Source organism: Hyla sarda, unplaced genomic scaffold (assembly GCF_029499605.1).
Source record: "Hyla sarda isolate aHylSar1 unplaced genomic scaffold, aHylSar1.hap1 scaffold_3483, whole genome shotgun sequence".
Lineage (NCBI taxonomy): Eukaryota > Metazoa > Chordata > Amphibia > Anura > Hylidae > Hyla > Hyla sarda.
In genome coordinates, this window is record NW_026610245.1 from 1 (window position 1) to 15,732 (window position 15,732).

The window sequence follows — 15,732 nt, forward strand, 5'->3', positions numbered from 1 at the left end:
AACACTGAAACCTGGTGGTGCATTTAATATATGCTATCAGATAGGGGACATATCAGATATTAAACTGATATAAACAGACGCCACATTTGATACCAGCCAAAAGGAAGGATGAGAAGTGATAACTGTGAAAGGGGAGGAACCAACGCTGTCCCCTTCACATGCACCATCATTACTTGTAGGAAGGGAGGCTGGCTGGCAGCCTCCCATACACACTCTGGCTGGGTGGCAGTCACCCACCAGTACACACAGCAGACCCTAAACCCATATCATTATTGCTAAGCAGGAAGATGGGAGTCCATTTCACTCTGATGGACCATTTTTAAATGCAATCCATAACCTGGCTTTGGCAGGAACCCTTCTTACTCCTCCTACTTGCATTTGATACTGGGTTTAGGATCTGCATAGGAAACACACACACACACACACATACAAGCACACACTTACCTGTGTTGCCTGCTGACGCCTCCTTGGCTGTCCCCAAATGGTATAAAACCAACAGCCACGGGAAGCTGTAAGGATAGAGGACATACCTGCATCCTATTGGACTCACTTGTCTTGGTTAAATCCAACTTATTTGACAACCTATGGTGCTGCTACTTCTGCTCATGGCAGTGCTGCTTCTGACAAGGCTGTTCTTTGGTGGGCCTAGGCGACATCACAATCTCCATGGTTACATACACAACAAAGGTCAGATGTTGTTTACACCTGGCCATGCCAGTGGTATTGAGTAGCATATCCCAGTGCTAAGGGTCCTGGGTGCAACAATCTTTCAATGGGGAATAGCCGCACTGAGTTTGTCAAGTGCACCCATGTTTGCAACTCCAACAATACACACATATGTGTGTATGTGTGTATGTGTGTATGTATGTCTATCTATCTATCTATCTATCTATCTATCTATCTATCTATCCATCCACCCATCTATCTCTATATATATTTATCTCTCTCTCTATATATGTATACATATATATATATATATATATATAATTTTTTTTTCTTTTAAATATATATATATATATATATATATATATATGTATATACATATAGAGAGAGAGAGATGGAAATACTTTTTTAAACATGTTTTCACCTCATTTTTACCTTCTTTTTTTCTTCTCTCCATGTTTTCCTTCTTTCCTATGCTGCTGCTTCTTATTTTTCTTCTTTTTCAGACCCTATCATTGCACTATTGCTTATTCAATACCACCAGCAGATGGAGACACTATATTACAACATTAGTTGTGAGCAGCAGTTTGTACAAACAAATGCCTCATAGCTGATGTCCTATCCACCTAGGCACATAGGCACCACCTATTGTCTATTGCCTGCAGTAGGGGCCCACTGGACTAGCCAGCAAGCAGCTGCAGCAAATAAACAGATAATCTTTCTTTCCAACACTGAAACCTGGTGGTGCATTTAATATATGCTATCAGATAGGGGACATATCAGATATTAAACTGATATAAACAGACACCACATTTGATACCAGCCAAAAGGAAGGATGAGAAGTGATAACTGTGAAAGGGGAGGAACCAACGCTGTCCCCTTCACATGCACCATCATTACTTGTAGGAAGGGAGGCTGGCTGGCAGCCTCCCATACACACTCTGGCTGGGTGGCAGTCACCCACCAGTACACACAGCAGACCCTAAACCCATATCATTATTGCTAAGCAGGAAGATGGGAGTCCATTTCACTCTGATGGACCATTTTTAAATGCAATCCATAACCTGGCTTTGGCAGGAACCCTTCTTACTCCTCCTACTTGCATTTGATACTGGGTTTAGGATCTGCATAGGAAACACACACACACACACACACACACACACACACACACATACAAGCACACACTTACCTGTGTTGCCTGCTGACGCCTCCTTGGCTGTCCCCAAACGGTATAAAACCAACAGCCACGGGAAGCTGTAAGGATAGAGGACATACCTGCATCCTATTGGACTCACTTGTCTTGGTTAAATCCAACTTATTTGACAACCTATGGTGCTGCTACTTCTGCTCATGGCAGTGCTGCTTCTGACAAGGCTGTTCTTTGGTGGGCCTAGGCGACATCACAATCTCCATGGTTACATACACAACAAAGGTCAGATGTTGTTTACACCTGGCCATGCCAGTGGTATTGAGTAGCATATCCCAGTGCTAAGGGTCCTGGGTGCAACAATCTTTCAATGGGGAATAGCCGCACTGAGTTTGTCAAGTGCACCCATGTTTGCAACTCCAACAATACACACATATGTGTGTATGTGTGTATGTGTGTATGTATGTCTATCTATCTATCTATCTATCTATCTATCTATCTATCTATCTATCTATCTATCTATCTATCCATCCACATCTATCTCTATATATATTTATCTCTCTCTCTATATATGTATACATATATATATATATATATATATATATAATTTTTTTTTCTTTTAAATATATATATATATATATATATATATATATATATGTATATACATATAGAGAGAGAGAGATGGAAATACTTTTTTAAACATGTTTTCACCTCATTTTTACCTTCTTTTTTTCTTCTCTCCATGTTTTCCTTCTTTCCTATGCTGCTGCTTCTTATTTTTCTTCTTTTTCAGACCCTATCATTGCACTATTGCTTATTCAATACCACCAGCAGATGGAGACACTATATTACAACATTAGTTGTGAGCAGCAGTTTGTACAAACAAATGCCTCATAGCTGATGTCCTATCCACCTAGGCACCACCTATTGTCTATTGCCTGCAGTAGGGGACCACTGGACTAGCCAGCAAGCAGCTGCAGCAAATAAACAGATAATCTTTCTTTCCAACACTGTAACCTGGTGGTGCATTTAATATATGCTATCAGATAGGGGACATATCAGATATTAAACTGATATAAACAGACACCACATTTGATACCAGCCAAAAGGAAGGATGAGAAGTGATAACTGTGAAAGGGGAGGAACCAACGCTGTCCCCTTCACATGCACCATCATTACTTGTAGGAAGGGAGGCTGGCTGGCAGCCTCCCATACACACTCTGGCTGGGTGGCAGTCACCCACCAGTACACACAGCAGACCCTAAACCCATATCATTATTGCTAAGCAGGAAGATGGGAGTCCATTTCACTCTGATGGACCATTTTTAAATGCAATCCATAACCTGGCTTTGGCAGGAACCCTTCTTACTCCTCCTACTTGCATTTGATACTGGGTTTAGGATCTGCATAGGAAACACACACACACACACACACACACACACACACACATACAAGCACACACTTACCTGTGTTGCCTGCTGACGCCTCCTTGGCTGTCCCCAAACGGTATAAAACCAACAGCCACGGGAAGCTGTAAGGATAGAGGACATACCTGCATCCTATTGGACTCACTTGTCTTGGTTAAATCCAACTTATTTGACAACCTATGGTGCTGCTACTTCTGCTCATGGCAGTGCTGCTTCTGACAAGGCTGTTCTTTGGTGGGCCTAGGCGACATCACAATCTCCATGGTTACATACACAACAAAGGTCAGATGTTGTTTACACCTGGCCATGCCAGTGGTATTGAGTAGCATATCCCAGTGCTAAGGGTCCTGGGTGCAACAATCTTTCAATGGGGAATAGCCGCACTGAGTTTGTCAAGTGCACCCATGTTTTCAACTCCAACAATACACACATATGTATGTATGTATGTATGTATGTGTGTATGTGTGTATGTATGTATGTCTATCTATCTATCTATCCACCCATCTATCTCTATATATATTTATCTCTCTCTCTCTCTATATATATGTATATGTATATATATATATATATATATATATATATATATCATTTTTTTTTCTTTTAAATATATATATATATATATATATGTATATACATATATAGAGAGAGAGAGATGGAAATACTTTTTTAAACATGTTTTCACCTCATTTTTACCTTCTTTTTTTCTTCTCTCCATGTTTTCCTTCTTTCCTATGCTGCTGCTTCTTATTTTTCTTCTTTTTCAGACCCTATCATTGCACTATTGCTTATTCAATACCACCAGCAGATGGAGACACTATATTACAACATTAGTTGTGAGCAGCAGTTTGTACAAACAAATGCCTCATAGCTGATGTCCTATCTACCTAGGCACATAGGCACCACCTATTGTCTTTTGCCTGCAGTAGGGACCCACTGGACTAGCCAGCAAGCAGCTGCAGCAGCAGCAAATAAACAGGTAATCTTTCTTTCCAACACTGAAACCTGGTGGTGCACTTAATATATGCTACCAGATAGGGGACATATCAGATATTAAACTGATATAAACAGACACCACATTTGATACCAACCAAAAGGAAGGATGATAAGTGATAACTGTGAAAGGGGAGGAACCAACGCTGTCCCCTTCACATGCACCATCACTACTTGTAGGAAGGGAGGCTGGCTGGCAGCCTCCCATACACACTCTGGCTGGGTGGCAGTCACCCACCAGTACACACAGCAGACCCTAAACCCATATCATTATTGCTAAGCAGGAAGATGGGAGTCCATTTCACTCTGATGGACCATTTTTAAATGCAATCCATAACCTGGCTTTGGCAGGAACCCTTCTTACTCCTCCTACTTGCATTTGATACTGGGTTTAGGATCTGCATAGGAAACACACACACACACACACACACACACACACACAAGCACACACTTACCTGTGTTGCCTGCTGACGCCTCCTTGGCTGTCCCCAAACGGTATAAAACCAACAGCCATGGGAAGCTGTAAGGATAGAGGACATACCTGCATCCTATTGGACTCACTTGTCTTGGTTAAATCCAGCTTATTTGACAACCTATGGTGCTGCTACTTCTGCTCATGGCAGTGCTGCTTCTGACAAAGCTGTTCTTTGGTGAGCCTAGGCGACATCACAATCTCCATGGTTACATACACAACAAAGGTCAGATGTTGTTTACACCTGGCCATGCCAGTGGTATTGAGTAGCATATCCCAGTGCTAAGGGTCCTGGGTGCAACAATCTTTCAATGGGGAATAGCCGCACTGAGTTTGTCAAGTGCACCCATGTTTGCAACTCCAACAATACACACATATCTATGTATGTATGTATGTGTGTATGTGTGTATGTGTGTATGTGTGTATGTGTATCTCTCTATCTATCTATCTATCTATCCACCCATCTATCTCTATATATATTTATCTCTCTCTCTCTATATATGTATATATATATGTATATATATATATAATTTTTTTTTCTTTTATATATATATATATATATATATATATATATATATATATATATATGTATATACATATAGAGAGAGAGAGAGAGATGGAAATACTTTTTTAAACATGTTTTCACCTCATTTTTACCTTCTTTTTTTCTTCTCTCCATGTTTTCCTTCTTTCCTATGCTGCTGCTTCTTATTTTTCTTCTTTTTCAGACCCTATCATTGCACTATTGCTTATTCAATACCACCAGCAAATGGAGACACTATATTACAACATTAGTTGTGAGCAGCAGTTTGTACAAACAAATGCCTCATAGCTGATGTCCTATCCACCTATGCACATAGGCACCACCTATTGTCTATTGCCTGCAGTAGGGGCCCACTGGACTAGCCAGCAAGCAGCTGCAGCAAATAAACAGATAATCTTTCTTTCCAACACTGAAACCTGGTGGTGCATTTAATATATGCTATCAGATAGGGGACATATCAGATATTAAACTGATATAAACAGACACCACATTTGATACCAGCCAAAAGGAAGGATGAGAAGTGATAACTGTGAAAGGGGAGGAACCAACGCTGTCCCCTTCACATGCACCATCATTACTTGTAGGAAGGGAGGCTGGCTGGCAGCCTCCCATACACACTCTGGCTGGGTGGCAGTCACCCACCAGTAGACACAGCAGACCCTAAACCCATATCATTATTGCTAAGCAGGAAGATGGGAGTCCATTTCACTCTGATGGACCATTTTTAAATGCAATCCATAACCTGGCTTTGGCAGGAACCCTTCTTACTCCTCCTACTTGCATTTGATACTGGGTTTAGGATCTGCATAGGAAACACACAACACACAACACACACACACACACACACAAGCACACACTTACCTGTGTTGCCTGCTGACGCCTCCTTGGCTGTCCCCAAATGGTATAAAACCAACAGCCACGGGAAGCTGTAAGGATAGAGGACATACCTGCATCCTATTGGACTCACTTGTCTTGGTTAAATCCAACTTATTTGACAACCTATGGTGCTGCTACTTCTGCTCATGGCAGTGCTGCTTCTGACAAGGCTGTTCTTTGGTGGGCCTAGGCGACATCACAATCTCCATGGTTACATACACAACAAAGGTCAGATGTTGTTTACACCTGGCCATGCCAGTGGTATTGAGTAGCATATCCCAGTGCTAAGGGTCCTGGGTGCAACAATCTTTCAATGGGGAATAGCCGCACTGAGTTTGTCAAGTGCACCCATGTTTGCAACTCCAACAATACACACATATGTATGTATGTATGTATGTGTGTATGTGTGTATGTATGTCTATCTATCTATCTATCTATCCACCCATCTATCTCTATATATATTTATCTCTCTCTCTATATATGTATATATATATATAATTTTTTTTTCTTTTAAATATATATATATATATATATATATATATATGTATATACATATAGAGAGAGAGAGAGATGGAAATACTTTTTTAAACATGTTTTCACCTCATTTTTACCTTCTTTTTTTCTTCTCTCCATGTTTTCCTTCTTTCCTATGCTGCTGCTTCTTATTTTTCTTCTTTTTCAGACCCTATCATTGCACTATTGCTTATTCAATACCACCAGCAGATGGAGACACTATATTACAACATTAGTTGTGAGCAGCAGTTTGTACAAACAAATGCCTCATAGCTGATGTCCTAGTCCACCTAGGCACATAGGCACCACCTATTGTCTATTGCCTGCAGTAGGGGCCCACTGGACTAGCCAGCAAGCAGCTGCAGCAAATAAACAGATAATCTTTCTTTCCAACACTGAAAACCTGGTGGTGCATTTAATATATGCTATCAGATAGGGGACATATCAGATATTAAACTGATATAAACAGACACCACATTTGATACCAGCCAAAAGGAAGGATGAGAAGTGATAACTGTGAAAGGGGAGGAACCAACGCTGTCCCCTTCACATGCACCATCATTACTTGTAGGAAGGGAGGCTGGCTGGCAGCCTCCCATACACACTCTGGCTGGGTGGCAGTCACCCACCAGTACACACAGCAGACCCTAAACCCATATCATTATTGCTAAGCAGGAAGATGGGAGTCCATTTCACTCTGATGGACCATTTTTATAATGCAATCCATAACCTGGCTTTGGCAGGAACCCTTCTTACTCCTCCTACTTGCATTTGATACTGGGTTTAGGATCTGCATAGGAAACACACACACACACACACACACACCACACACACACACACATATACAAGCACACACTTACCTGTGTTGCCTGCTGATGCCTCCTTGGCTGTCCCCAAACGGTATAAAACCAACAGCCACGGGAAGCTGTACAGGATAGAGGACATACCTGCATCCTATTGGACTCACTTGTCTTGGTTAAATCCAACTTATTTGACAACCTATGGTGCTGCTACTTCTGCTCATGGCAGTGCTGCTTCTGACAAGGCTGTTCTTTGTGTGGGCCTAGGCGACATCACAATCTCCATGGTTACATACACAACAAAGGTCAGATGTTGTTTACACCTGCCCATGCCAGTGGTATTGAGTAGCATATCCCAGTGCTAAGGGTCCTGGGTGCAACAATCTTTCAATGGGGAATAGCCGCACTGAGTTTGTCAAGTGCACCCATGTTTGCAACTCCAACAATACACACATGTATGTATGTATGTATGTATGTATGTGTGTATGTGTGTATGTATGTCTATCTATCTATCTATCTATCCATCTATCCACCCATCTATCTCTATATATATTTATCTCTCTCTCTCTATATGTATATATATATATATATATATATATATATATATTAAAAAAAATCTTTTAAATATATATATATATATAGTATATATTGTAGATATACATAGAGAGAGAGAGATGGAAATACTTTTTTAAACATGTTTTCACCTCATTTTTACCTTCTTTTTTTCTTCTCTCCATGTTTTCCTTCTTTCCTATGCTGCTGCTTCTTATTTTTCTTCTTTTTCAGACCCTATCATTGCACTATTGCTTATTCAATACCACCAGCAGATGGAGACACTATATTACAACATTAGTTGTGAGCAGCAGTTTGTACAAACAAATGCCTCATAGCTGATGTCCTATCCACCTAGGCACATAGGCACCACCTATTGTCTATTGCCTGCAGTAGGGGCCCACTGGACTAGCCAGCAAGCAGCTGCAGCAAATAAACAGATAATCTTTCTTTCCAACACTGAAACCTGGTGGTGCATTTAATATATGCTATCAGATAGGGGACATATCAGATATTAAACTGATATAAACAGACACCACATTTGATACCAGCCAAAAGGAAGGATGAGAAGTGATAACTGTGAAAGGGGAGGAACCAACGCTTGTCCCCTTCACATGCACCATCATTACTTGTAGGAAGGGAGGCTGGCTGGCAGCCTCCCATACACACTCTGGCTGGGTGGCAGTCACCCACCAGTACACCACAGGCAGACCCTAAACCCATATCATTATTGCTAAGCAGGAAGATGGGAGTCCATTTCACTCTGATGGACCATTTTTAAATGCAATCCATAACCTGGCTTTGGCAGGAACCCTTCTTACTCCTCCTACTTGCATTTGATACTGGGTTTAGGATCTGCATAGGAAACACACACACACACACACATACAAGCACACACTTACCTGTGTTGCCTGCTGACGCCTCCTTGGCTGTCCCCAAATGGTATAAAACCAACAGCCACGGGAAGCTGTAAGGATAGAGGACATACCTGCATCCTATTGGACTCACTTGTCTTGGTTAAATCCAACTTATTTGACAACCTATGGTGCTGCTACTTCTGCTCATGGCAGTGCTGCTTCTGACAAGGCTGTTCTTTGGTGGGCCTAGGCGACATCACAATCTCCATGGTTACATACACAACAAAGGTCAGATGTTGTTTACACCTGGCCATGCCAGTGGTATTGAGTAGCATATCCCAGTGCTAAGGGTCCTGGGTGCAACAATCTTTCAATGGGGAATAGCCGCACTGAGTTTGTCAAGTGCACCCATGTTTGCAACTCCAACAATACACACATATGTGTGTATGTGTGTATGTGTGTATGTATGTCTATCTATCTATCTATCTATCTATCCATCCACCCATCTATCTCTATATATATTTATCTCTCTCTCTATATATGTATACATATATATATATATATATATATATATATATAATTTTTTTTTCTTTTAAATATATATTAATATATATATATGTATATACATATAGAGAGAGAGATGGAAATACTTTTTTAAACATGTTTTCACCTCATTTTTACCTTCTTTTTTTCTTCTCTCCATGTTTTCCTTCTTTCCTATGCTGCTGCTTCTTATTTTTCTTCTTTTTCAGACCCTATCATTGCACTATTGCTTATTCAATACCACCAGCAGATGGAGACACTATATTACAACATTAGTTGTGAGCAGCAGTTTGTACAAACAAATGCCTCATAGCTGATGTCCTATCCACCTAGGCACATAGGCACCACCTATTGTCTATTGCCTGCAGTAGGGGCCCACTGGACTAGCCAGCAAGCAGCTGCAGCAAATAAACAGATAATCTTTCTTTCCAACACTGAAACCTGGTGGTGCATTTAATATATGCTATCAGATAGGGGACATATCAGATATTAAACTGATATAAACAGACACCACATTTGATACCAGCCAAAAGGAAGGATGAGAAGTGATAACTGTGAAAGGGGAGGAACCAACGCTGTCCCCTTCACATGCACCATCATTACTTGTAGGAAGGGAGGCTGGCTGGCAGCCTCCCATACACACTCTGGCTGGGTGGCAGTCACCCACCAGTACACACAGCAGACCCTAAACCCATATCATTATTGCTAAGCAGGAAGATGGGAGTCCATTTCACTCTGATGGACCATTTTTAAATGCAATCCATAACCTGGCTTTGGCAGGAACCCTTCTTACTCCTCCTACTTGCATTTGATACTGGGTTTAGGATCTGCATAGGAAAACACACACACACACACACACACACACACACACACACACACATACAAGCACACACTTACCTGTGTTGCCTGCTGACGCCTCCTTGGCTGTCCCCAAACGGGTATATAAAACCAACAGCCACGGGAAGCTGTAAGGATAGAGGACATACCTGCATCCTATTGGACTCACTTGTCTTGGTTAAATCCAACTTATTTGAACAACCTATGGTGCTGCTACTTCTGCTCATGGCAGTGCTGCTTCTGACAAGGCTGGTTCTTTGGTGGGCCTAGGCGACATCACAATCTCCATGGTTACATACACAACAAAGGTCAGATGTTGTTTACACCTCTGGCCATGCCAGTCGGGTATTGAGTAGCATATCCCAGTGCTAAGGGTCCTGGGTGCAACAATCTTTCAATGGGGAATAGCCGCACTGAGTTTGTCAAGTGCACCCATGTTTTCAACTCCAACAATACACACATATGTATGTATGTATGTATGTATGTGTGTATGTGTGTATGTATGTATGTCTATCTATCTATCTATCTATCTATCCACCCATCTATCTCTATATATATTTATCTCTCTCTCGTCTCTCTATATATATGTATATGTATATATATATATTATATAGTATATCATTTTTTTTTTCTTTTAAATATATATATATATATATGTAGTATACATATAGAGAGAGAGAGAGATGGAAATACTTTTTTTAAACATGTTTTCACCTCATTTTTACCTTCTTTTTTTTCTTCTCTCCATGTTTTCCTTCTTTCCTATGCTGCTGCTTCTTATTTTTCTTCTTTTTCAGACCCTATCATTGCACTATTGCTTATTCAATACCACCAGCAGATGGAGACACTATATTACAACATTAGTTGTGAGCAGCAGTTTGTACAAACAAATGCCTCATAGCTGAGTGTCCTATCTACCTAGGGCACATAGGCACCACCTATTGTCTCTTTTGCCTGCAGTAGGGACCCACGTGGACTAGCCAGCAAGCAGCTGCTGTCAGCAGCAGCAAATAAACAGGTAATCTTTCTTTCCAACACTGAAACCTGGTGGTGCACTTTAATATATGCTACCAGATAGGGGACATATCAGATATTAAACTGATATAAACAGACACCACATTTGATACCAACCAAAAGGAAGGATGATAAGTGATAACTGTGAAAGGGGAGGAACCAACGCTGTCCCCTTCATGCCATGCACCATCACTACTTGTAGGAAGGGAGGCTGGCTGGCAGCCTCCCATACACACTCTGGCTGGGTGGCAGTCACCCACCAGTACACACAGCAGACCCTAAACCCATATCATTATTGCTAAGCAGGAAGATGGGAGTCCATTTCACTCTGATGGACCATTTTTAAATGCAATCCATAACCTGGGCTTTGGCAGGAGACCCTTCTTACTCTACCTCCTACTTGCATTTGATACTGGGTTTAGGATCTGCATAGGAAACACACACACACACACACACACACACACACACACACACATCACACACAAGCACACACTTACCTGTGTTGCCTGCTGACGCCTCCTTGGCTGTCCCCAAACGGTATAAAACCAACAGCCATGGGAAGCTGTAAGGATAGAGGACATACCTGCATCCTATTGGACTCACTTGTCTTGGTTAAATCCAACTTATTTGACAACCTATGGTTGCTGCTACTTCTGCTCATGGCAAGTGCTGCTTCTGACAAAGCTGTTCTTTGGTGAGCCTAGGCGACATCACAATCTCCATGGTTACATACACAACAAAGGTCAGATGTTGTTTACACCATGGCCATGCCAGTGGTATTGAGTAGCATATCCCAGTGCTAAGGGTCCTGGGTGCAACAATCTTTCAATGGGGAATAGCCGCACTGAGTTTGTCAAGTGCACCCATGTTTGCAACTCCAACAATACACACATATCTATGTATGTATGTATGTGTGTATGTGTGTATGTGTGTATGTGTATCTCTCTATCTATCTATCTATCTATCCACCCATCTATCTCTATATATATTTATCTCTCTCTCTCTATATGTATATATATATATGTATATATATATATAATTTTTTTTTCTTTTAATATATATATATATATATATATATATATATATATATATGTATATACATATAGAGAGAGAGAGAGAGATGGAAATACTTTTTTAAACATGTTTTCACCTCATTTTTACCTTCTTTTTTTTTCTTCTCTCCATGTTTTCCTTCTTTCCTATGCTGCTGCTTACTTATTTTTCTTCTTTTTCAGACCCTATCATTGCACTATTGCTTATTTTGTACAAACAAATGCCTCATAGCTGATGTCCTATCCACCTATGCACATAGGCACCACCTATTGTCTATTGCCTGCAGTAGGGGCCCACTGGACTAGCCAGCAAGCAGCTGCAGCAAATAAACAGATAATCTTTCTTTCCAATACTGAAACCTGGTGGTGCATTTAATATATGCTATCAGATAGGGGACATATCAGATATTAAACTGATATAAACAGACACCACATTTGATACCAGCCAAAAGGAAGGATGAGAAGTGATAACTGTGAAAGGGGAGGAACCAACGCTGTCCCCTTCACATGCACCATCATTACTTGTAGGAAGGGAGGCTGGCTGGCAGCCTCCCATACACACTCTGGCTGGGTGGCAGTCACCCACCAGTACACACAGCAGACCCTAAACCCATATCATTATTGCTAAGCAGGAAGATGGGAGTCCATTTCACTCTGATGGACCATTTTTAAATGCAATCCATAACCTGGCTTTGGCAGGAACCCTTCTTACTCCTCCTACTTGCATTTGATACTGGGTTTAGGATCTGCATAGGAAACACACACACACACACACACACACAAGCACACACTTACCTGTGTTGCCTGCTGACGCCTCCTTGGCTGTCCCCAAATGGTATAAAACCAACAGCCACGGGAAGCTGTAAGGATAGAGGACATACCTGCATCCTATTGGACTCACTTGTCTTGGTTAAATCCAACTTATTTGACAACCTATGGTGCTGCTACTTCTGCTCATGGCAGTGCTGCTTCTGACAAGGCTGTTCTTTGGTGGGCCTGGGCGACATCACAATCTCCATGGTTACATACACAACAAAGGTCAGATGTTGTTTACACCTGGCCATGCCAGTGGTATTGAGTAGCATATCCCAGTGCTAAGGGTCCTGGGTGCAACAATCTTTCAATGGGGAATAGCCGCACTGAGTTTGTCAAGTGCACCCATGTTTGCAACTCCAACAATACACACATATGTATGTATGTATGTATGTGTGTATGTGTGTATGTGTGTATGTATGTCTATCTATCTATCTATCTATCTATCTATCCACCCATCTATCTCTATATATATTTATCTCTCTCTCTATATATGTATATATATATATATAATTTTTTTTTCTTTTAAATATATATATATATATATATATATATATATATGTATATACATATAGAGAGAGAGAGAGATGGAAATACTTTTTTAAACATGTTTTCACCTCATTTTTACCTTCTTTTTTTCTTCTCTCCATGTTTTCCTTCTTTCCTATGCTGCTGCTTCTTATTTTTCTTCTTTTTCAGACCCTATCATTGCACTATTGCTTATTCAATACCACCAGCAGATGGAGACACTATATTACAACATTAGTTGTGAGCAGCAGTTTGTACAAACAAATGCCTCATAGCTGATGTCCTATCCACCTAGGCACATAGGCACCACCTATTGTCTATTGCCTGCAGTAGGGGCCCACTGGACTAGCCAGCAAACAGCTGCAGCAAATAAACAGATAATCTTTCTTTCCAACACTGAAACCTGGTGGTGCATTTAATATATGCTATCAGATAGGGGACATATCAGATATTAAACTGATATAAACAGACACCACATTTGATACCAGCCAAAAGGAAGGATGAGAAGTGATAACTGTGAAAGGGGAGGAACCAACGCTGTCCCCTTCACATGCACCATCATTACTTGTAGGAAGGGAGGCTGGCTGGCAGCCTCCCATACACACTCTGGCTGGGTGGCAGTCACCCACCAGTACACACAGCAGACCCTAAACCCATATCATTATTGCTAAGCAGGAAGATGGGAGTCCATTTCACTCTGATGGACCATTTTTAAATGCAATCCATAACCTGGCTTTGGCAGGAACCCTTCTTACTCCTCCTACTTGCATTTGATACTGGGTTTAGGATCTGCATAGGAAACACACACACACACACACACACACACACACACACACATATACAAGCACACACTTACCTGTGTTGCCTGCTGATGCCTCCTTGGCTGTCCCCAAACGGTATAAAACCAACAGCCACGGGAAGCTGTAAGGATAGAGGACATACCTGCATCCTATTGGACTCACTTGTCTTGGTTAAATCCAACTTATTTGACAACCTATGGTGCTGCTACTTCTGCTCATGGCAGTGCTGCTTCTGACAAGGCTGTTCTTTGGTGGGCCTAGGCGACATCACAATCTCCATGGTTACATACACAACAAAGGTCAGATGTTGTTTACACCTGCCCATGCCAGTGGTATTGAGTAGCATATCCCAGTGCTAAGGGTCCTGGGTGCAACAATCTTTCAATGGGGAATAGCCGCACTGAGTTTGTCAAGTGCACCCATGTTTGCAACTCCAACAATACACACATATGTATGTATGTATGTATGTGTGTATGTGTGTATGTGTGTATGTATGTCTATCTATCTATCTATCTATCCATCTATCCACCCATCTATCTCTATATATATTTATCTCTCTCTCTCTATATGTATATATATATATATATATATATATATATATATATATAAAAAATTCTTTTAAATATATATATATATATATATATATATATATATATATATATGTATATACATAGAGAGAGAGAGATGGAAATACTTTTTTAAACATGTTTTCACCTCATTTTTACCTTCTTTTTTTCTTCTCTCCATGTTTTCCTTCTTTCCTATGCTGCTGCTTCTTATTTTTCTTCTTTTTCAGACCCTATCATTGCACTATTGCTTATTCAATACCACCAGCAGATGGAGACACTATATTACAACATTAGTTGTGAGCAGCAGTTTGTACAAACAAATGCCTCATAGCTGATGTCCTATCCACCTAGGCACATAGGCACCACCTATTGTCTATTGCCTGCAGTAGGGGCCCACTGGACTAGCCAGCAAGCAGCTGCAGCAAATAAACAGATAATCTTTCTTTCCAACACTGAAACCTGGTGGTGCATTTAATATATGCTATCAGATAGGGGACATATCAGATATTAAACTGATATAAACAGACACCACATTTGATACCAGCCAAAAGGAAGGATGAGAAGTGATAACTGTGAAAGGGGAGGAACCAACGCTGTCCCCTTCACATGCACCATCATTACTTGTAGGAAGGGAGGCTGGCTGGCAGCCTCCCATACACACTCTGGCTGGGTGGCAGTCACCCACCAGTACACACAGCAGACCCTAAACCCATATCATTATTGCTAAGCAGGAAG

General features: G+C 41.0%; 1 long non-coding RNA gene and 1 pseudogene across 1 annotated transcript; both read right to left on the reverse strand.

Moving 5' to 3' along the window:
* Positions 1–391: 391 nt before the first annotated feature.
* LOC130331365 (uncharacterized) lies at positions 392–3,572 on the reverse strand. Its single transcript, XR_008874281.1, has 3 exons — positions 3,277–3,572; positions 1,853–2,053; positions 392–645 (listed from the first exon to the last, which is right to left on the reverse strand). It is a non-coding gene; the product is annotated as an uncharacterized LOC130331365 (long non-coding RNA).
* A 7,694-nt stretch (positions 3,573–11,266) lies between these two features.
* On the reverse strand, positions 11,267–11,370 carry LOC130331366 (U2 spliceosomal RNA; annotated as a pseudogene).
* Between the last annotated feature and the right edge of the window lie 4,362 nt (positions 11,371–15,732).